This window comes from Ovis canadensis, chromosome 1 (assembly GCF_042477335.2).
Source record: "Ovis canadensis isolate MfBH-ARS-UI-01 breed Bighorn chromosome 1, ARS-UI_OviCan_v2, whole genome shotgun sequence".
NCBI lineage: Eukaryota > Metazoa > Chordata > Mammalia > Artiodactyla > Bovidae > Ovis > Ovis canadensis.
In genome coordinates this window covers 198,349,009-198,371,090 of record NC_091245.1, presented here as the reverse complement: position 1 = coordinate 198,371,090, position 22,082 = coordinate 198,349,009, and the positions used below count along the sequence as shown (strand labels likewise).

General features: G+C 37.3%; 1 protein-coding gene across 4 annotated transcripts in view; it reads right to left on the bottom strand.

Annotated features, from left to right (window-relative positions):
* FGF12 (fibroblast growth factor 12) overlaps positions 1-22,082 on the bottom strand; it is a 610,786-nt gene that overhangs the window by 152,627 nt on the left and 436,077 nt on the right. The gene's annotated exons all lie outside the window — the stretch shown is intronic.

Here is a 22,082-nt window from a genome sequence, read left to right as displayed (position 1 = left end):
CACTAAGGAGATTTATTCACAACAAAACAAACTACATGTTCTCATACAACTAGGTACACAGGATGACTGCATCACTTGTCACATTATATTATATTTATATTATTTACAACATTATCTATGATATAGGTACATACTGTGAGCAGTGACTACAATCTATAGTATGCTTAGAACTAAATATGAATAAATAATTTACTTCTTTATGGATTCCCAATGTCTCAGGTCTGGCTTTGATTCACTTGACACTTGCATTCATCATGAGCTAGGTTAGATTGTCCCTAAGATATTATTTTTTAAGCTTGAAACCCTGTGATTCAGTCTTACTTCTCACATAAAGGCTACAGAAAGTTAGTAAGATGGTTCCAGAGAATAATGCAAATTAGTAACATATACTCGTGAAAGCCTGAAGATTGATTACTGCTGCCCAGTGTTTATTAAATTCCCTATTAAAGTTAAAAAGAGTTTGCAGATGACACAAACTTTGCTACCACATTAATGCAGGTTAACATCACTCACCTTGGCATTTTCAGTGGTTCCTCCCTTAGAAGGTTTGAAATAATTTTCTCTTTTAATCAATCTATATATAAACCAGACAGCTCTGAACCAATGCTTATCTAGCTTGAACGTGAAATAAAAGTCTCTATCTGAAGACTGGCTTCCTTGCTGATGGTGACAGGAAGAAACTTACCTAAATAGTTACCAAGGTACATATGCAACTAAACTGCTACCTTGGAAAAGCAAAATATTTGCAATTTTGCAACCATAACTTCTAATCCTTAATTACCACAGGATTATATATCAGAATCATATTCTGGCATGTTAAATATGGAAGAATCCTGAGATATTTTCCGATCCTCTTCTCTCATTTTATCAAGTAGGGAGTTTATTGTTTTTATTGGGAAATATACCAAAGCCTAAAAAGGGAAACTACAATTTATGGCCCATAGAAGCAGAAATATTGGTACAATAGTTCTACAAACTCTCTAGAGTCTAGAGAGGTGACTGATATAAAATAAGTATTCCATAAGTACTAGCTGAATAAAAATGAAAGGACTTCTCAAAGTTCCAATATAAATTAGAAGCTAAATTGGAACAGAGCAAGGTCCTTGATGCCAAACAGGTGACCTTTCAATCACATGATGCTTTTTCCCAGCAAATTCTACCTCTTTATGGTTATTCTACATATGTTGAAAGATGGATATGTTAGAGAATCAAAGCACCAAAATAAGAAATAATGCTTCTCAATTTAAGATTAAGCTATATATAAAAGTTTATCATAAACTATACAATATCCAGTATGGATGTTCTAAAATGTTAAATTATTGTCAGAAATAAGTTACTTTGCTGCAAATGAGAATGATATATATGTTTCCCTTCATATAACTAGACTGATTATATGAATAATAACACATTAAACAGAAACTCAAACTGTAAGTGTAAAATCCTCCTAATTTCTAAATCACAGAAGATATTAGACAAAAGCTAATAACTATTAAAGATTTATCTTTGTTTAAAGTCAAATTTCATTTTATAGCAATTTTGCAACACTATAAAAAAATCATCATCTAGAAAATTACAGCTCATTTACCTTTAAATTTGGTATACTCATGCGTTTTTTAAGTAATTAATTAATTTATGTATTTATTTATCACTGCACTTACTTATAAATAACTAAAATTTATTGATTTCTGGTTGGGTCTTCTCTTGTGGCGCACAGGCCCTCAAGCATGCAGGCTTCAGTAGTTGTGGTGCATGGGCTTGGTTGCCCCGCAGCATGTGGAATCTTCCTGGATCAGGGATTGAACTCACGTCCTCTACATTGGTAGGTGGATTCTTAACCACAGAACCACCAGGGAAGTCCTATTCATGTTTTTAAAGTTAATTTTTATTGGAGTATACTTGCTTTACAATGTTCTGTCAGTTCTTTACAGCAAAATGACAGCAAAATGAATCAGCCATACATACACATATAACCTCTCTCTTTTGGACTTCCTTCCCATTCAGATAACCGCAGTGCATCACAGGGTTCTAAATGAGATTGGATTGTGGAGGGAAAGCACAGAGGCATATACAACTTAACTCCTGCACACGTGGTAAGAAGGAAGAAGCGCAATTCTATTCACTGCCTGCTTCATGCAGACTAAGGCTCCTCCTTCTCTTCCCATCACATGTGACCAGCACCTCTGAAACAGTCTGGTGTCTCCATCTGATGCACAGACAGGGGCCAGCCATTCTTTCTTTCATCCCCGCTCTGCCAGAGAACCTCTGTGTAGCTAAGTGGTAAAGAGCACTTGGAAATACTTTACTGACACAGCTCTGTTCACAGGTAGGCTCTAGTTCTAAGGTCTATATTCAGAGACCCAGAAATAACTCCACACCTTTGTCTGAAGCCGGCACTGAATTCTGCTGTGCAGCTTTTCCAACTACTAGGCACTGGCCATCACTAATAATGAAAATGATAATTTGGTCTTCCTTTGTGCTGTGGTCTTTCATTTTCTACTGGTCAGAATCTGGAAAAGAGCCATCAGTAATCAAGACCCAAACTTCAACATTCTTTCTAAACTAGAAAGTTCCTGATGGCAAGAAGTTATGAAGTACTTGCCTTTTACATTTGATGCTATCTTGATGACCACATGGTACCTTACACATCATGGATGATTAGTTAGTATTGCTAAATGGACATCTGGTTATTCAAACACTTTGAGATCTTTGCTGAAATATTCTTCAATTACAGTTGAGTTGTCCCCTACCCTGTCCTTCAAATGATCTTTACACCAGAAATTCCCAAAACAGTCATTTAAAGAACAGTATTAGCTTTATAATTTGCCTCCCCAATAATATGAGTCTCTAGGTAGCTGCAGGGAGGAAGATTAGAAAGAAGAAGAACAAAATGTATAAATCTGTTTGAATTTTTGAGAATTGGGCCATACTGTAGAACTGCCTTGAAGAGAGTAATGTTTGTCATGATTCTCATGGCAGATCAATATAGTTGAGAGTAAAAAGAACAAAACTCCAAATCTCATGTTCTCAATAACTCAGAAAACATTCAACTCTGGACAGACTATCGTAACATATTGGTTTTCGAAGAGTTATAGAATCATTGGGCTAGAAGTCTTAAATCGAGTCCTTGAAACCACTTAGAAAACAACTGGAGAAGCTAGACCTTTGACTCATTGGTCCTGGTTATGCAGAGAGCTCTGGATTCCCACCAGACTGGTGATGGCACTGGGTTATATATGCTACTGGGACTCAACAAGCTAGATGGACTGCCTAAGGGCTACCTCAGTTAGGCTTCCCAGGTGGTGCTAGTGGTAAAGAACCCACCTGCCAATTCAGGGGACATAAGAGACCCAAGTTCAATCCCTAGGTCAGGAAGATCCCCTGGAGGAGGGCACAGCAACCCACTCCAGCATTCTTGCCTGGAGAACTCCATAGACAGAGGAGCCTGGCGGGCTGCAGTCCATAGGGTCACACACTGGCAGACACGACTGAAGTGAGTTAGCATGATGAGTGAGTAGGGATGAGTGAGTAATCGATATTCAAAGACAGATTACGGTATAAACATACAATAACCTGCCCCCACTACGTGGGTTTTAACATGACCTGGAAAACAAAGGAGCTGTTTAAGTCTTGAACTATGATCTAATTTAAAAAAAAAAAAAAAAAGCTACTTCCTTTAGTTCTTACTGCCCTTAGTGTATGTGCATGCTCAGTTGTTCAACCATGTCCAGCTCTTTGTCACCCATGGACAGTGCTCGCCAGGCCCCTCTGTCCATGGGATTTTCCCAGCAAGAATACTGGAATGGGTTGCCATCTCTTCCTCCAGGGTAGTAGGTCAGGAATTAATTCCTATGAGATTGCAATTATCTTCATTTTACAGATGAGGTATCTGAGACAAAGAAATAGAGGAATTGGCCATAATCATATAATTCATAATGAGACAAGTCAATATGAAAATTCAAGCTTCCTGGCTCCAAATCTAGTGCTCTTTTCACTACAATCGCAAATCACTTACTGTCAAGAATTACTTTCTAGATCAATGAATTATGAAGTATATCAACTTATAGGGAACAAGCAATATAAGTAAATGAAATATCATTAGATGTAATGTATTACTGTTTCTGTTTAAATGGCTTATGTAAATAAATAAAATAAATATTTCTCTAAGAATCCAATCATACGAGTATAGTTTTGTTACTGTTTTTTTTTTCTTTCATTATAAACTGAAATTCTTTTAAATTCTGCAGATCTGGCTTCATTTCCTACCCCCTATAATAAAAGCTGAAATGTACCAAAACCTAATTATAATTTTAGTTTTGATGTTCATGCTGTGAACCACCTTTTAGTTCAGACCAGCATAATTATTTTTATGGATACCCTTAATAATTTAAAATTCTTGCATGAAGCAAATGAAATGCTACCTCTTTGTAAATACATCCTGTTGTGAGAGTATTTAAGTAAGATTCTAGACGATTTCAAGGCTATATTGTTTTAAGTGGAAATAACCAGAGACAATCAAGCCAACTAAGTGCATTCATTCACTCTGACAATAAATGTTTGAGTATCTAGTATGTGCTTGCTGTTGTTCAATCAGTAAGTTGTGTCTAACTCTTTGCAACCCCATGGACTGCAGCACACCAGGCTCCTCTGTCCCCCACTATCTCCTGGAGTTTGCCCAAATTCATGTCCATTGTGTCAGTGATGCCATCCAACTATCTCATCCTCTGTTGCTCCTTTCTCCTCCTGTTCTTAATCTTTCCCAGTATCAGGATAATTTCCAATGAGTCAGCTCTTCACATCAGGTGGCCAACGTCTTGGAGCTTCAGCCTCAGCATCAGTTCTACCAATGAATATTCAGGGTAGATTTCCTTTAGGATTGACTGGTTTGATCTCCTGGCTGTCCAAGGGACTCTCATGAATCTTCTCCAGCACCACAATTCAAAAGCACCAATTATTTGGCACTCAGCCAACTCTCACAGCCATACATGACTACTGGAAAAACCATAGCTTTCACTATACAGACCTATCTGCTAGAGACAGAGAAATGAACATAACCTGGTGCCTGTCCCTGAAGAGATCAGCTTAGGAGAGGAGGATATATATTCAGTTAAACCAAAATGTATCTTAGTCCCTGATATAAGCACAGAATGTCTGACAGAGAAAGCCATTAATTCTGCTAAAGCAAGTGAAGATTTCAAAAAAGAGTGATAATTTAACCAACTCTTGAAGTAAGAGATGCTTTTGGTACATTATAAACTTAAAGAAGCTGAGGAGAAAAAGGATTAATCCCAATGCTCCAAATGCTATGTTATCAGATGTCTGGCTGTATCTTCCATCTTATGTGTTGCTGGCATCCATCAGAGAGAAGTGAATTTTGTAATGCAATTATTAGAATTCTTTTTTTTCTTCAATATGTAGCTTCCTTCAGGTTTCTGCCAAATCATGAAACCCTCCAAGTCAAATATGCATCAATGGTAGACTGGAAGGGTTTGGAAGAGTTTCCGTTCACAGTTACTAGTGCTGAGCACTGTGGTGTTATTGAATTATAGAGGATTTAAAACACCCAGTAATCTTTTCTTCTTTTTGCAGTTACTCAGAGTGATCTATGGAGAAGGCAATGGCACCCCACTCCAATACTCTTGCCTGGAAAATCCCATGGACGGAGGATCCTGGTGGATTGCAGTCCATGGGGTCGCGAAGAGTCGGACACAACTGAGCAACTTCACTTTCACTTTTCACTTTCATGCATTGGAGAAGGAAATGGCAACCCACTCCAGTACTCTTGCCTGGAGAATCCCAGGGATGGGGGAGTCTGGTGGGCTGCCGTCTATGGGGTTGCACAAAGTCGGACATGACTGAAGCGACTTAGCAGCAGCAGCAGCAGAGTGATCCAGAGTCTGGCTGAATTGATTGATTTCTGGAATCATGACCAGAGTTTTGGTTGTTGTAGTTAGGTGGGCATACTAATACAGAGGTTTCTATCAAGGAAATTTTTTTTTAAGTGGACCATTTTTAAAGTCTTTATTGAATTTGTTACAATAGTGTTTCTGTTTTATGTTTTGATTTTTTCAATCCCTCCCCAAACAGGGATTGAACCCATACTCCCTGCATCAGAAGGTGATTTCTTAACCACTGGACTGCCAGGGAACTCTCAATGAATTTTTAAAGAATCCTCAAAAAGGCACATATGAGAGGATGGGATGGACATATGCATAAAGTCAAATGAAGAGAGCTCATTTTATTAATTGCAATTATTTATATTTTAAAAACTTAAGATAATTTTATTTTTGTTTTGAATGTGCTCCTGATATTATTTTTCTGGCCAAGTTGACTTTATTTCATCACTAAATGATCAAAAATTATAATCGTTCTGCAAGAGTAGAGGAGAGCATTAGCTACTTATTAGAATTTCAAGGCATATACATTTGCTTCTGAGCCATAATGCCCACCTGTAATGTATGGAAATATTACTGCTTATTGCAACAATGACTTCCCTATAGCTCAGACGGTAAAGAATCTGCCTGCAATGCAGGAAACCCAGGTTCGATCCCTGGGTTGGGAAGATCCACTAGAGAAGGGAATGGCAATCCACTCCGGTATTTTTGCCTGGAGAATCCCATGGACAGAAGAGCCTGGCAGGCTACAGTCCAAGGTGTCGCAAAGAGTCGGCAACAATTGAGCAACTAACACTACTAAGCGTTATGATATGTAAGTCAGTTCTGTTGGGCAAAACATTATCATCTATACTAAACTTTCAAAATATCTTCTTTAGAATTTACTTTCCATCTGATTCTAAATGATGAGACCATCTACAAAAAAAAAAAAGACACTAATGTAGAAAATTAATGGTCAAACATAAATGGAATTCTGTGAATTACTCAGAAAAATTAGAGACTTGGGAATTTAAAAATAAAATCTATTATTTGGCTATCCTAGACTTTTTCCTCCAAGTAATTTCAATACTACCAATCATCCCATCTGTATCTCTTTGCTTAACTTTCAAAATTTAGATCTAATCATATACCTTGCCATTATACTTTAAACAGTCCTTGATTCCCTGATTCCCTTAGTCTTATTTCCTTCACTTTCATCTATACTGAACAACTAAGTACTAAATATATATTATCTCCTTTTCCAGTTGCATTCTCTTTTTACATATTGTCTTCCCAAATAAATCAAGGAGGAATGGTGTCCTGTAATTTTTTTTTTTTTTTTGTACTGCCATTCTTGCCTGGAGAATCCCAAGGACGGGGATCCTGGGTGGGCTGCCGTCTATGGGGTCGCATAGAGTCGGACACAACTGAAGAGACTTAGCAGCAGCAGCAGCAGCATGATCCTTAACACAATATTAACTAAGTACAGAGCTTTGTTTAGAGACAGAAGTTAATAATCTATAAAATTCAACTTATTGTTTTAATGTGCTTAGTTATCTGGTCTACTGCATCAAAGAAGATTAGAAGCAGCAACTATGAGAAAGGCTCTGAAAGCTAACACAACTGAGAAGAGATGACATGGGGGAAGCTACCCAAGGTAGTAAAACCACTCAGCCCAAAGAGACTGGTGTCACTGAGTGGAAGGGCAAATAAATGCAAGACCGGAAAAGTCCTTAAGAATATAACTGAAAAAAGCAATATATACAGCTAGATTTCAAGTTCAATAGCTTTGCATTTAATATTTACAATGTGCCAAAAACTATGCTAGAACCTGAGTTTACAAAGGTTGACATGATGCTTGGATCATCTGCTTTTGAGACACTATCTTTTGATATTAGTGGAAAGAGACATGATACTATTTTCAAAACAAACTGGTGAGTGCTATGATAGATGTAAGCATCTTAAAGGATGCATATCAAAGATACTTTTTTAGCTGTTGAAAAAGGTATTATCCTCTCCTCAAAAAGTTAAAGAAAGACCTTTTAGATGAAGATTTCTGCCAAAACTGCTTCAGGATTGGGGGTGTTAATTATAGAAATAACTTTAGGTAGATGTGAAAACTTTTCAAGCAAAATGCAGATCTTGAAAAATAAATTTGTGAATGGCAATACTACTCTGTGAGAAAATGATCCATCATTCACAAAATACAAAATACAAACAATTACGTAAAAATATTCACAGCAAGGAACCAGAGCAATTTATGGCAATTAATGCAGATTATGCCTGGTTATCAAGAAATATTATCAAAGCCAAAGCACAATAATATAAGCCATCTGGGTGTCATTTAAGAGAAAGACAAAGCAGAGAATCTATTCCCCCAAGGGATTCATAAATCTTCCTTTAAGAATTAGATTTATGCCTATGATTAAAAAAACTCCACTAAATTATAGTATAATCTTTGTTATAGATAATATCCAGATTAAATTTATGTTCAAAACTCAAATGATACTTATCTTAATTGATGCTTCTGCATTTTCAACAAAAAACCTGAAATCTCTTTTCAGCTACCCTATTTCTTGAATCATCAATTGTAGAGTTTTCATAATTATAATTCTGGCTATGATATACATACTTCAGCAAGTAGAGCTCAAACATCCCTTTTAGTCATGAGCTGTCAATAACTAAATAGAATCCTCAAGTAATGAGTCTATCTCAGAACTAACTTGGGTTGGTTACCAAGGCACATGGACTATTTTTTAAAATTCACTTTTCTATTTGAGATTGTACTTTAAAGACTGAATGCAAACCATATACACTCAAAATATAATCACTCTCTTTGCATTTTAAATGTCTTCAACTTCATTGCTTACATGTGTACTATGTCTTGTATGCTAAGCTTTATATCAGTCAAGAACTACCAATTTTGATGTCAAAGAAGACTTTATGTCAGAGTGCCTGTGCCTTCTCAGCTAAAATTGAAGTTATTCACCAATACTCATGCCTATTAGCACCAGTACACTTTTTCAAGAAACTGGGTGACTTTCAGGAAAAATACTGATAATCATTCAATAAACCAAAGGTTACATTTTAAATGATTTGTTCAGCCTCAGTCTACATTGAAAATTGATTTTAAGAGCAGCTAAACATTGTTCATTCATTTAACAATTATTTCAGGTATACCTATTGTGCCAGGTCCACTCTAAGTTGTAGGACACAGGAACAAATAAGACAGATAAGTTCTTGATCTCCTAGAGTTTATATTCTACTAGAGGAGTCAATCAGTACCTAGATAAACATATAAATGGCTTCAGACAGTGACAAGTGATATAAAAGAAAAACAAAATAGGCAATGTGATGGATGATTGGGAAAGACAAGAAAGCATCTTCCAGCTTTTATGCCAAAAAGAAAGAGAAGAAGAATAACAAGAAGGGAGCAGTCATTGTGAAATATGGAGGGGAATAAAACAAACCAACAAAAACACCAAGAGGATTCAAACAGACAAAGAACATTAAAGTCAACACACGTGAGGAACAAACTGAGATCTTTCTGGCTATATAGAGAGCTAGCTGGCTCCAGCCTGCAGAAAGAGATGGGTGAGCCAAGAGTAGGACTGTGGATTCCTTTGCTTATTTTTTGCATTATGTGAATTCTACTTTAAAACCTCTGTTTAATAACTATAAAATTGGAGCATGCGTGCATGCTGGGGCAATCACACCTAATTCCTAAGCCTCCGGTTAATATTAATTAGTGTAAATAAGGCACTTGGCACATATTAGATGTTCAATAAATGTCAGTGCCCTCTTCACCAGGGAAGTAAACAGATTTACCCAGTGAGGATTAAAAAGAGACATCAGATCCAATTATAATAACACTTATTTTATAACACAGCTGACCATGCCTCATTCAACCTTCCAATAATCCCACAGAATAGGTTTCATCTTCCTGTTATGAATGAGAAAACTGAAACTCAAACAGTTCAACTGACATTTGCAAAATAACTGCATGTATAGGAGCTTGGATTTGGACCCAGGTCTCTTTGAATATCTCATTACAAGACCTGTGGTTGCACTGCACTTCTTACTAATAATATCTGTACATTTGATTAGCCCATCAAAATGGCTTCAGATAAAAAGGTAAGGGCTTTTAATAAAATAGTGAAAGAAAGGGAAGTTGTGGGAGCTACATGTGTCTACAGAGGACAACTCTTAGGAGCAATGGGATCGAGAGCAATTTAAGCTAGATAAGCCCAGCTCTGCAGCATACCATTTATTAGCCATGTAACCTAAATAAATTTTTCTTTTCAGAAATCTAGGTTCTCATCGATTAATAGTAATCTGGAATTAACAACAGTATTTACAGCACCATAATGTGTTAATAATTTGATAAAATACTACATGCAAAACACCGACCATACTATGTGGCAAATAGCAAGCATTCAATAATTAGTAGCTACAGTCAGTAGAAAGGCACTTCTCATTTGCTAAAAGATTTCACCAATCTATAACTGGCAATTTAAAAAAGACTGTCATTTCAGAATACAACCAAATATCACAAACGATTTCTCATTTTTGCATGGTAATACTATCTCCATGAAAAAAGTATACATATTCAAGCTAAATGATATGCTCTCTTTTTTTATTTTTTGCATTAAGATTTCTAGTCTGTGGCACTAGTGGTAAAGAATTCTCCTGCTAATGAAGGAGATGCAAGAGACATGGGTTCGATCCCTGAGTTGGGAAGATCCCCTGAAGAAGGAAATGGTAACCCACTCCAGTATTATTGCCTGGAAAATCCCATGGACAGAGGAACCTGGTGTGCTACAGTCTGTGGGGTCACAAAGAGTTAACACAGCTACACATGTACATTGCCAACACGTAGAAGGAGCCACAATCTATATAGATTTGTGGAACTATAGAGAAGCCGGGACCTGTGAAACTCACCACTGCTTCTGCTGCTGCTGCCCAACATGCAGCATCACAAGGTTACCTGTGATACTCTGGGGTTCCTACTACATGAATCGAGGAGTCCCGTACAAGAGTTACTAATCTTACAAAAGGGATTCCTTGATAATGTGTAAGACTTTGGGGCAGAATAGGCATTTTGTGACTGAGGATTTGGACCTCAATTCTGAATAGCCTGCAAAAATTATTAGAAGCCTTTATTTTGTAACATACCCTATAATTTACTGATCATTAGAGCACTCAAACTATATCACCATTATCTACAGGTAGCATCTTAGGGCTTCTAGAGTCCTCAGAGTCATCACCTCATTTGAACCTCATGACAACCCAATGAGATGGCACACTGAGGATTAGAATTCCTGTTTTATAGACTAGGAAGCAGAGGCTCACAGAAAACTGATTTGCCCAAGCTCCACTGCTAGTAAGTAGCAGGATCAGGACTTAGCCTCTGAGATCCCCACCACATCATAACATCAAGATACAAGATATGTATCTTTTCATGTGATAAGCTGGAAAATTCCATTTTCTGTAGAGGGCAGGTTCTTATGCTGTATTTTAGTAAGGTGACTCCTTGTTCAAAAATAAGAATGCCCTTCCCTAGTTATGGTTTAAAATCTGAGAGGCTCAGAATCAGCTCTGCTCTTGTAAGCTATAGTTTTGATTTACCTATACACACACTCTCACACACACATGACATAGATTTATACATATCTATACATACATGCATATACATGTGTATCCATTTATCTATCATCTAGTACTCTTGCCTGGAAAATCCCATGGGTGGAGGAGCCTGATAGGCTGCAGTCCATGGGGTCGCTAAGAGTCGGACACTAAGAGTCGGACTGAGCGACTTCACTTTCACTTTTCACTTTCATGCATTGGAGAAGGAAATGGCAACACACTCCAGTGTTCTTGCCCGGAGAATCCCAGGGATGGGGGAGCCTGGTGGGCTGCCGTCTATGGGGTCGCACAGAGTCAGACACGACTGAAGTGACGCAGCAGCAGCAGCAGCAGCCTACATATATCTTGTCATTGCGTGTCTGTGCGCTCAGTCATGTCTGGCTCTTTGTGACCCCATGGACTGTAGCTCTCCAGGCTCCTCTGTCCATGAGATTTCCCAGGCAAGAATACCAGAGTGGGTTGCCATTTAATCCTCCAGAGGATCTTCCCAATTCAGGGATCAAATTTGCATTTCCTGCAGATCCTGCACTGGCAGGCGAATTCTTTACCACTGAGCAACCTGGGAAGCCCACTCTGTCTTTATCTCTTATTTATTAAATAGCATTAAATTACCATCTCCCCAGTTCATGGACTATACATTACTGATATATGAATAAATGACTTTTTCTATGGTCATCTGGTAATTTAGTACTCATTGACAAGTAGAATTTGGGGGTATTAAAAATATACACATATATTAAATTATTAGTTTAAAGAATTTAAATATCAATTTATTAATTACTCTATGGACTTAAGAGTTTGGAATTCTTGTGGGCATTACTATTTTTTAATTAGCATTATATCCAGAGAAGTGTTCTAGGATATTTTCCCACAAATTTGACTTTTTTTTCAAATAAATACTTTGGTTTACTGATATAGCTCAAAAGGTGTATATAAATAGGTATAATTGTGAGAAACCTATGGAAATAAGTAGGGAAAATAACAATATAAAAACAAGTTAGCCATAGAAATACTGATACATTCTTTCCAAGTTTCAAGACAAAATACTAAATGATCTAACCTCTAACAATAAAATCCTAGAGGAACAGATTGTGAATCTTAATTAAAAGGAAAAAAAGTATTTTCCCAGAGTCCTCATAAAAGCAAAGTGTGCTATAGTTGACAATATTTGTATCAAATTAGCATTGGAACCATGTGTCTTAACCCAATTCAAAATACCATTTAAGTGGAAATAGAAAAGCAATGGATAACGATTTCACAGTCAAAGCTCAAAATATGTGCAGTGGCAGCCAATCAAAATATGAAAATGGCTAAATTCACGCCAAATTTTGGTTATACCCACACTAAGTTTAAAACCACTCACTATCTTTGCTCAGATTCAGAAATTTGTTCAGCATGATAGAAGTCACTTTCTAAGGGCTTATTTTATTCACGTATTGACCCAAGAAGTCATCACTAAGCCAGGTATTTTCTTTTCAAATGTGTAGTAGCTTTGTGTTGGGCACAGTATCAAGAATAGGAGCAGATATTTTTCTCAGTGTTCACAGACCCGTCTGGCATCATATAGTCACAGACATAAGACAATATGCTTCACCAAGTCAGCATCCAAAAGAAATTAATAACATAGGAATATTAAAGGAAAAAAATCATTTTTTAAAATATCTATACAATTGCCTTAAATATCTAAAGTAGTGAAATAAATAAGGGAAAATGTTTTAAAGATCTACAGTTTCAATCAATTTCTCTTTGACTATCTATCTAAATGTACATATATGTTCATGTGTATGTATATGTGTATACACATATACAAGCATATAGACACACACACTAGCTGAACAACTCACTTCTTAAGAGGTGATTTTGATCAGAAGTCTCTCAAATTTTCATTTAGATTTCCTCCACTGACAGATGAAAAAGAGAGATAAAAGTGGAGGGGAAAAGATTTTATTTAAGTCAATCAAAGTTTTCTCTGGTTAATCTAATTCTGTGCCCTTGTGATGTTTTCTGAAGGAAAAATAAAGGCAGTGTGGAGAAGAAGAAAAACTTTTTCCCTTGGGAAATAAAATAAAATTATATGAAACACTACTTGCTACAATTTTTGAACAGAAGAGAAAATGAAATGTAAGTGTCTGGGGATTTCCAGTCCTCTCTCCACTGCTAAATTCTAACCTAATTTAAAAGGGCTTTCTAAAATAAAAAGTAACACATCTTTCCATCTCTGCATTCCCACATCCTCAATGCCAGTTTGATTTAGGGGTTATGCTACTATTTTGATTTGCTACCAGTTTGAGATCTCCTGAACCTAAAAGAAGTGCCAAATTCAGTTGAGTAAAACACCACTAAACTGGAATTCTCAGAGTACCATATGCTGGATTGCTATTTACAATTTAATTAAAGATTTGGAGGGTTTTTTTTTAATACCTTTCAAAGTCTACTTCTTCTTTTGTGGGCATTTTTCTAATACGTAATTAGTATCCCTCTGCCTTTTCATCCATTCCAGATTGCTTTGTCTAGCTCTCACACCCTGTTACTGCTGACACTCTTTCCTCTTTCTGTGTAGCTTCCTGTCTCCCTAGACCAAGAAACAGAACAATCCGGGTTGGAAGAAGTACAGATATCAGGTCATCTGAAAATAGAAAAAAACCATTCACTTGTAAGTAAAGTACAAAACATTTCATACAAAGACACAGTAATTTCTCTTTGGAATAGTTAGGGTATTTTTTGCTGTTTGGTTTTTCTTTTCTTTTTCCCTTTTTTAAAAATTTTTTGCTTTCTTCCTGGTTTTCCAATATATTTGTTTGGAGAGAGTATTAGCTGGAGCAGTAAACATATGTAAATATTAAATAAAAGAATAACATAAGCAACAGTAATATTCCAAGTGAATAAGGTCAAAGGAACCTTAACTGGATTCCTTTGAGAGTTCTTTTGGGCATATCGAATAAAGAAGTTGTGAAAAGTCTTTGGTTTCCTGGGACATAGATCCTCAAAACATAGCCCATAAGACTCTTCAAATAATACCATAGGAATCTGGCAGAACCCAACAAAATCTAGGGGTCTATGCAGATGTCAGTACACGGTGTCAAGGAACACAAAATGATGGGGATTTGCAGGACAGTTACCCAGAGAAGGATGCCATAAACCCTACCATGCTCCTGTGCTGTCTTGCCAGCTCTCACTTTCTCTCTCTGGCTTACAAGGCAAATCTATCCAAGAGAACCCTGCCTAGAGCCTTCTGGCCATGCATGGCACTCTTTGGCCTGGATCAGTGGCAGAGCTGGAACCAGAAATCAGATTTCCTCACTCCTGGTTCACTTATCTATCCACTACAAAACAGGGTGAATGTTTTGTCAACATTTATGTTAGTAGATCATCATGACCTTTGAAAACCTTTTGGCCTCAACTGTATACCGGACATCTCCAGGCCTCACTCAGCTATAATCACTGCTTTATGATTGTACAGATTTTAGATGCCATCTCCCATAGAACAGATAAGACCTCAAAAAAGGAAAATATGTTAAACTTAAGAGGAATTCAAAGACAGGACATCCAAATATGGATGGATCAGGTTAAGGTCTGTATTTCTCTCCTGATATTCTGTTCAACTAGAGGAACCAATTATAATCACAGTAGGAAATTAGACACCAAAAAAATGTTTAAATAGAGAACTACAGCAAAACACAACAATCCAGAATGGCTGCTTTGATGAAATGCTTTTCAAAGTAAATTTAGACTTGTTCTTTAAATAATAGTCGATCTCATATCAAATCATTTCATCCCTGAAATATTGTCAGAATCAAGAGTTTATACAGACACTATTTTTATCACAATCATTCCCATACTTGACAGCTATTCCAATACAAGTCTGGTTATAAAAACACTGCAATACAAATATTTCATATTACCTTTAAACCAGATCTTCCAAAATTGTCATGATTTAATAAGGAAAATCTCAAAACAGCTTAATATTTATTTTTCAGTTTCATAGATTATTTAGCCCTTTATAGGTGGCTCAGAGGTTAAAGCGTCTGCCTGCAATGTGGGGGACCTGGGTTCAATCCCTGGGTCATGAAGATTCCCCTGGAGAAGGAAATGGCAACCCACTCCAGTATTCTTGCCTGGAGAATCCCACAGACGGAGGAACCTCGTGGGCTACAGTCCACAGGGTCGCAAAGAGTCAGACACGACTGAGTGACTTCACTTAAAGAACATTATTATGCCTTCATAATGGATAAAATAATTGCTTTTTAGAAATCAAGCACATATAAGTAATCTATATTTTTGTAGGAAACTTTCACAATCCCTTAAGAAATTTTATGCAAATTTGATACTTTCAAATTTGAAATCGAAAGAAAAGATCTTTCAAGTCCCAGCCTTATATTTCCGAAGAGAACATGATGGAGTACTGGAGTGGTACAATCTAATTCTCTTATCTTATCTGCACTGATAGCACTATTCCTAAATACCTTCAGCCCAAGCCCAGGCTTACACACAGGTTTACAAACAGAATAAAATCCAAGTAGTCAGAAAAATGCTCCAAAATGAGACAGCCTAACTTCTTTCAAACTGCTTTGTGCAAGCTCAATTATCTAGGTTTCCTTTAGCACAACGAAGATGTTGCTCATCTTTTACTGCCCCTTCTACCAGCACCCATTATCAAGAATAAGTATACTACTAAACTCGAGGTATAGGTGTGCCTGCTTCCAAGAAACAAATAAATAAAGAAGAAAGAAGAAAATCTATTTGGTTAGAATTCTCCTGCAATCTGAGTCATAGTCCACAAATGGGAAAGCTTCATTCAGTTTTCGGAAAATATGCTAAAACAAAAAGTTTTTTAAGAAAGAAAAAGCAGTATTCTGAATTGCTTTCCTGTTTGAAGAGAGAAGTGTATTCTCTGGTAACTGAAACTCCAAGACCACATTCCATGTTGTTCAATGCAGATTTCTTGACTGGCATCACAAGCAGTGCTGCAATGTAATTATTTTTAATTGCCAATTCACATATCTAAAGCAAAGGAAGTATGAGGCTCCCAGAGGTACTGTTCTACAGCAGGAATTTAATACATCAATGCAGGCTTTAGCAAACAGGGGCTTTTGTCAATATTTCACTGGCACATCACCCAAAGTATAACAACACCACTTAGAATTTATAAGCCTTTCATTTGCAAATTACTTTACAATAATTAATCCTCAGAATATTCAATGGTGGGGGGGCAGGGTGTAAGGGAAGGAGAAATAGATTATCAAACAGAAGATTTCAAGCAAGAAATGGTTTGGATAAGCCCATAAAGGAGCTATTCTGAGATCAAAATAGAATCTCTACCATCCCCCAAATCAGCAGTCCTGTTTTGATATAATTCATATGTCTAATATTTTTTAGGCTCTGATAGCAGTCACACTGTTTTCTTTATGCCCACTGTATTTCTCAAAAGTTCACTTCTATACTTCAAAGACTGTTAAATTTTTAACAGCTGCAGATTTTTTTCTATACATTCTCAAAATGGTAGCATTCCAGCTTCCCAGATATATATTCTTTAGCACAGAAAAGATATTTATATGTGTTGTTATAACTTAGCCCATCCATGCCAGGCAGCAAATAAAAGTTCACCACATACATACACCCAAGATTGAATACAGCACATGGCACACTGCAGCTTAGTAGTCATTCCAGAAATCATTATTGAATACTCTTTCAACTTTATTCACTCATTCATTCATTTCTCGATTATTTAGCACTACTATTTGCAAGATACTGAATTAGATGGTTTAGCAAAATGAAGGAAAAAACCTGTCCCTTAAAGAGACAGATAAGTGAAAAGCGAAGATGATTAAGGACACAATAGAGGCATGAGCAGAGAAGGCAATGGCACCCCACTTCAGTACTCTTGCCTGGAAACTCCCATGGACGGAGGAGCCTGGTAGGCTGCAGTCCATGGGGTCGCTACGAGTCAGACACGACTGAGCAACTTCACTTTCACTTTTCACTTTCATGCATTGGAGAAGGAAATGGCAACCCACTCCAGTGTTCTCGCCTAGAGAATCCCAGGGATGGGGGATCCTGGTGGACTGCCATCTGTGAGGTCGCACAGAGTTGGACACGACTGCAGCAACTTAGCAGCAGCAGCAGCAGAGGCATGGGAGCATGAAAGGAAGAATAAATATTTCCATCTGGTGAGGATTCAAAAAAGCGCTTCACAAATAAGGTAGTTTTTACTTGGGTTTTGGACAGGCAGAAGAAATGGAAGAGGATTACCACAGACTAATGAGCTTTCCTGGTGGCTCAGATGATGAAGAATCTGCCTGCAATGTGGGAGACCCAGGTTCGATCCCTGGGTGAGTAAGATCCCCTGGAGAAGGAAATGGCAACCCATTCAATATTCTTGCCTGGAAAATCCCATGGACAGAGGAGCCTGGTGGGCTATAGTCCCTATGGGGTCACAAAGAGTTGGACACAACTGAGCAACTGAGTGCAGACTAAGGAAAACCCAAGATGAAGGAACAGCTTTCCTGCTCCCATGAATAGGAGGAAACTTACAGTTGTAAGATACTATCACTTTTGCCTACATCCTGTAAATTCAAACAGGATCCATGTCTCTGAGAAATGCTGGTTGAGAATGACTTGTGACTACCATAAAAATTGGCTGGATGTAAATGTATGTTTCTATAGGTCTTGAAGACAGAGTTCATTCTTTCATATATTTTAAATATGTCTGACATTTCCTCTCCTAACATATATTGCATTAAAAAATGAGGGAATTCACTCTTATTTTGAACATAAAGCTGAAAAGTATTCAGTACCATAATTACTTAATATGAAAATATGTAATAAGTATACATGTTTTCATAGGCTCCAAAATCACTGAAGATGATGACAGCAGCCATGGAATTAAAAGACACTTGCTCCTTGGAAGAGAAGCTATGACCAACCTAGACAGCATATTAAAAAGCAGAGACATTGCTGACAAAGTTTCGTCTAGTCAAAGCTATGGTTTTTTCCAGTAGTCATGTATGGATGTGAGAGTTGATCATAAAGAAAGCTGAGTGCTGTAGAACTGATGATTTTGAACTATGGTGTTAGAGAAGAATCTTGAGAGTCCCTTGGACTGCAAGGAGATCAAACCAGTCCATCCTAAAGGAAATCAATCCTGAATATTCATTGGAAGCATGATGCTGAAGCTGAAGCTCCAATACTTTGGTCATCTGATGCGAAGAACTGACTCACTGGAAAAGACCCTGATGCTGAGAAAGACTGAAGGAAGGAGAAGAAGGGGATGATAGAGAATGAAGTGGTTGGATGGCATCACTGACTCAATGGACATGACTTTGAGCAAGCTTGGGGAGTTGGTGATGTACAGGGAAGCCTGGCATGCTGCAGTCCATGGGGTCACAAAGAGTCGGACACAACTGAGTGACTGAACTGAACTGAAGAAGTATATGGTAATTTTTGAAACAAACTGTATGTTTAATTTTGCTTTAGGTATTATACAAGATATGGTGTAGTCTCTTAAAATGAAGTCTAACAATACTGTCACACTGTAATTGCTCAATAAATCCTTATTAAATTTAACAGTCCTTGATGAGTTTATAATCTGAGGAGTATAGGTGAGACTCTAGACAATGTGAATGACTAGAATATTACATCAATGTTTATGGCGCAAAGCACTGAATCAGCATTTGAATTCAACTCTTCCAGATCCAAGACTAAGGTGCTTTCTTATGTGCTATGACATTATATTGATCCTATTGGATATATCTTTATTGGCAGGACTTAATTTCAATGTCAGAACTACAAAGCTGTCTTCAATGTTACATGCCAAATGCATGTAACAACCTAATAGAATTCTCACTAGGGTTTGAAGCACAGCCTAGCCACCAGCCTTCTGAGTGGCCTTGGGCAGATGGTGTGTCCTCTGCATGCTTTCTTTTCCACATCTGTCCAAAAGCATGTGAGCCAACTGAATCTCTGATATTTCTTCCAGTTTAGACAGACAGTGCTTCATTACCCAGACTCTGTAATGAGAGAATGCTCAAATCCCTCCATGGGATATGACTGGAGGCAGTTAATGCATTGCAGGGGTCAAAGATATAAACATGTTTTTGTCTTTGGAAGCCTGGCTTTGATACTCCTGAATTTAGCTGTTTGAAGATTGAGGAGACTATTGCACCATAGTCTGCACTTGCTAATTTACTAAATACCTTGGGGTTGGTATTGGGGGTTTAGGAATGGGTGTCTACTCAGTCCAGACATAGTACTATGTGCTCAGATTTCAAAGTTCATAAAATGTGGTCCTTAAACCTTTAGACATACAATTAGCTTAGTAATAGAAATGGCCAAGAAAAAAATAGTTGGCAAAATGAAAATACCATATGTAAATAAAGACATGAAAACTATATTTCATGTTAAAAAAAAAGACAGTTTGCTCTTGGAAGTCCCAAAACAGAATATAAATGAAACATTTTGAGGACACAAAGAAGGGAGTGAATAGAGGTGCATGTGGAAAATTTTGCCCCAAGTCTTACATTGGAGCCAGATCTTAGGGGATGAAGAAGAGTTAACTAAGCAGCATGTAAAACATTCCAGGGAGACAGCTCATGATATGCAAAAGCAAGAAGGGGAAGAATGAACATAATGCTTTTGCTTCCCCAGCATCTATTTCAGTCACCTTGCAGATAAACAGGATTTTAAACAGGGGAAGCCATCCAAATCGAACAATTCTCATTCTTTCATCAAAATCCTGAAGAGACTATTTAAAGCTCCTTTTGTAATCGCCAGGAAAATGATGTGTATCCTTATGTAGGAGAAATGGCTCTTACTTCTTTTAATCAAACAATATATCACTATCCCACTAGAGCTGGAACCAAGTTCTTCTGCATTTCAGATGTTAATTGGAATTTACTTATTCTTTTGTAAAGTGCATGAATATGGTCTGTCAGCAACTAAACAAATTTAAGCAAAGAAAAGAGAACGGACAAAAATGGGCTTCATGAAAAGCGATGAAATGCATCAAAATCAGGGATTCTGTCAGCCTGGTTGACAAAAACATTGACTTGAAGGATGTCCTTGCCAGGTTAGGACACGTTCTTTTTCTGGCTACTGTCAACCTGGGCTCAGCTCCATCAGAAATGCCGCCTGGCTGGCAGCTGCTGAGAGACGGCAACTCCTCCTAGCAACAGATGAAACCAATCGAAAGCCAGCAGCAGTGATCTTTGCTGTTAAGTGCAGTGACATCTCATTTATCTGGCAACTCCAGTGAAGACGGTATAATGCATAAGATAATTACTAAGAGACTAAAATGTACATTCCCACGCATAAGAAACCATGAGATTTCAGCCAATCTCATTGGAAAATTGCCTAAAATGAGACACATCTATGTACGTTTAAATTATGACAAGGCATCAGAGTGCAGTGAACTCTGCTTAGGTTTTGAAGTAAATAGACCTGAAGTTAAAAGCCTTATCTCTTAAAAAGGGATAAATAACCTGACCTAATATACTTCACGGGTTGTGTGAATAACAGTGGATGTCAAAGCTCTTTAAAACTACTAAGCACAACATGTAAATAAATATTATGACATTTTCTTATTATTAGAGACTCAGTATTTAATATAGTCAATAGCTTCATCTTCCATATGGGTCATCTTGGGTAAATCACTTCATCTTTATTTCCTCACCTGTCCAAGAAAGAGAATGCTAGGACATAATGTAGGGAGTTGCTGTGAAGATTGAATGAATAAATTCATAGAGTTCAAACATGTAGTAGGCATTCAAAAATGATAACTAATGTAATCACTGTCATCATTTTCATTCCATCATTTAATACTGTGAGAACCTGAGGGGTTGTTAAATTGGATAGAGCTATTATTCCTACTCAATGGCCCCGAAGCAATGAGCTATAGAACCAAAACACACATATCTAAGAGATCTTGAACAATATAAACCCTCCACAGCTTTTTGACATAGGAAGTTTATCCCCAAGCTTTTTACATTTCTGTTGGGCATCAAGAACTGACTTTGCTTCCACTTGTCCCCTCCTCATGTAAGTTCTCCATTATTCCCTGAAATTACTATTTTCCTTCTCTGCACATAAATACAAATACTGGATAGTCTTTGTAAGTTGGAGTAAGCAGTTGTGGCAAGTATGAGTTCCTCATGCTGCTGCTGCTGCTAAGTCACTTCAGTCGTGTCCGACTCTGTGTGACCCTAGAGACGGCAGCCCACCAGGCTCCCCCATCCATGGGATTTGCCAGGCAAGAGTACTAGAGTAGGTTGCCATTGCCTTCTCCGATGAGTTCCTCATAGGTCTTACTAAATAGACTATCTGTTATTTATCTTATACCTAAATATCTTATTTATCTTACACTTACAACTTGATCACCTGCATAGGAAGGAGGGGTTAGGAGATTTTAACTACGGGACCTAAAGTAGTCAGTTTCTCATTTCACATTCAACCCCATTTATTTATATGTAGTAATTTTTAATATTAAAGGGTATGAAACATTATCACATACACCATATTTTATGTGATATGACAAAAGGATCTTTAATACAGTTTAGAACAGGTTAAAATGAC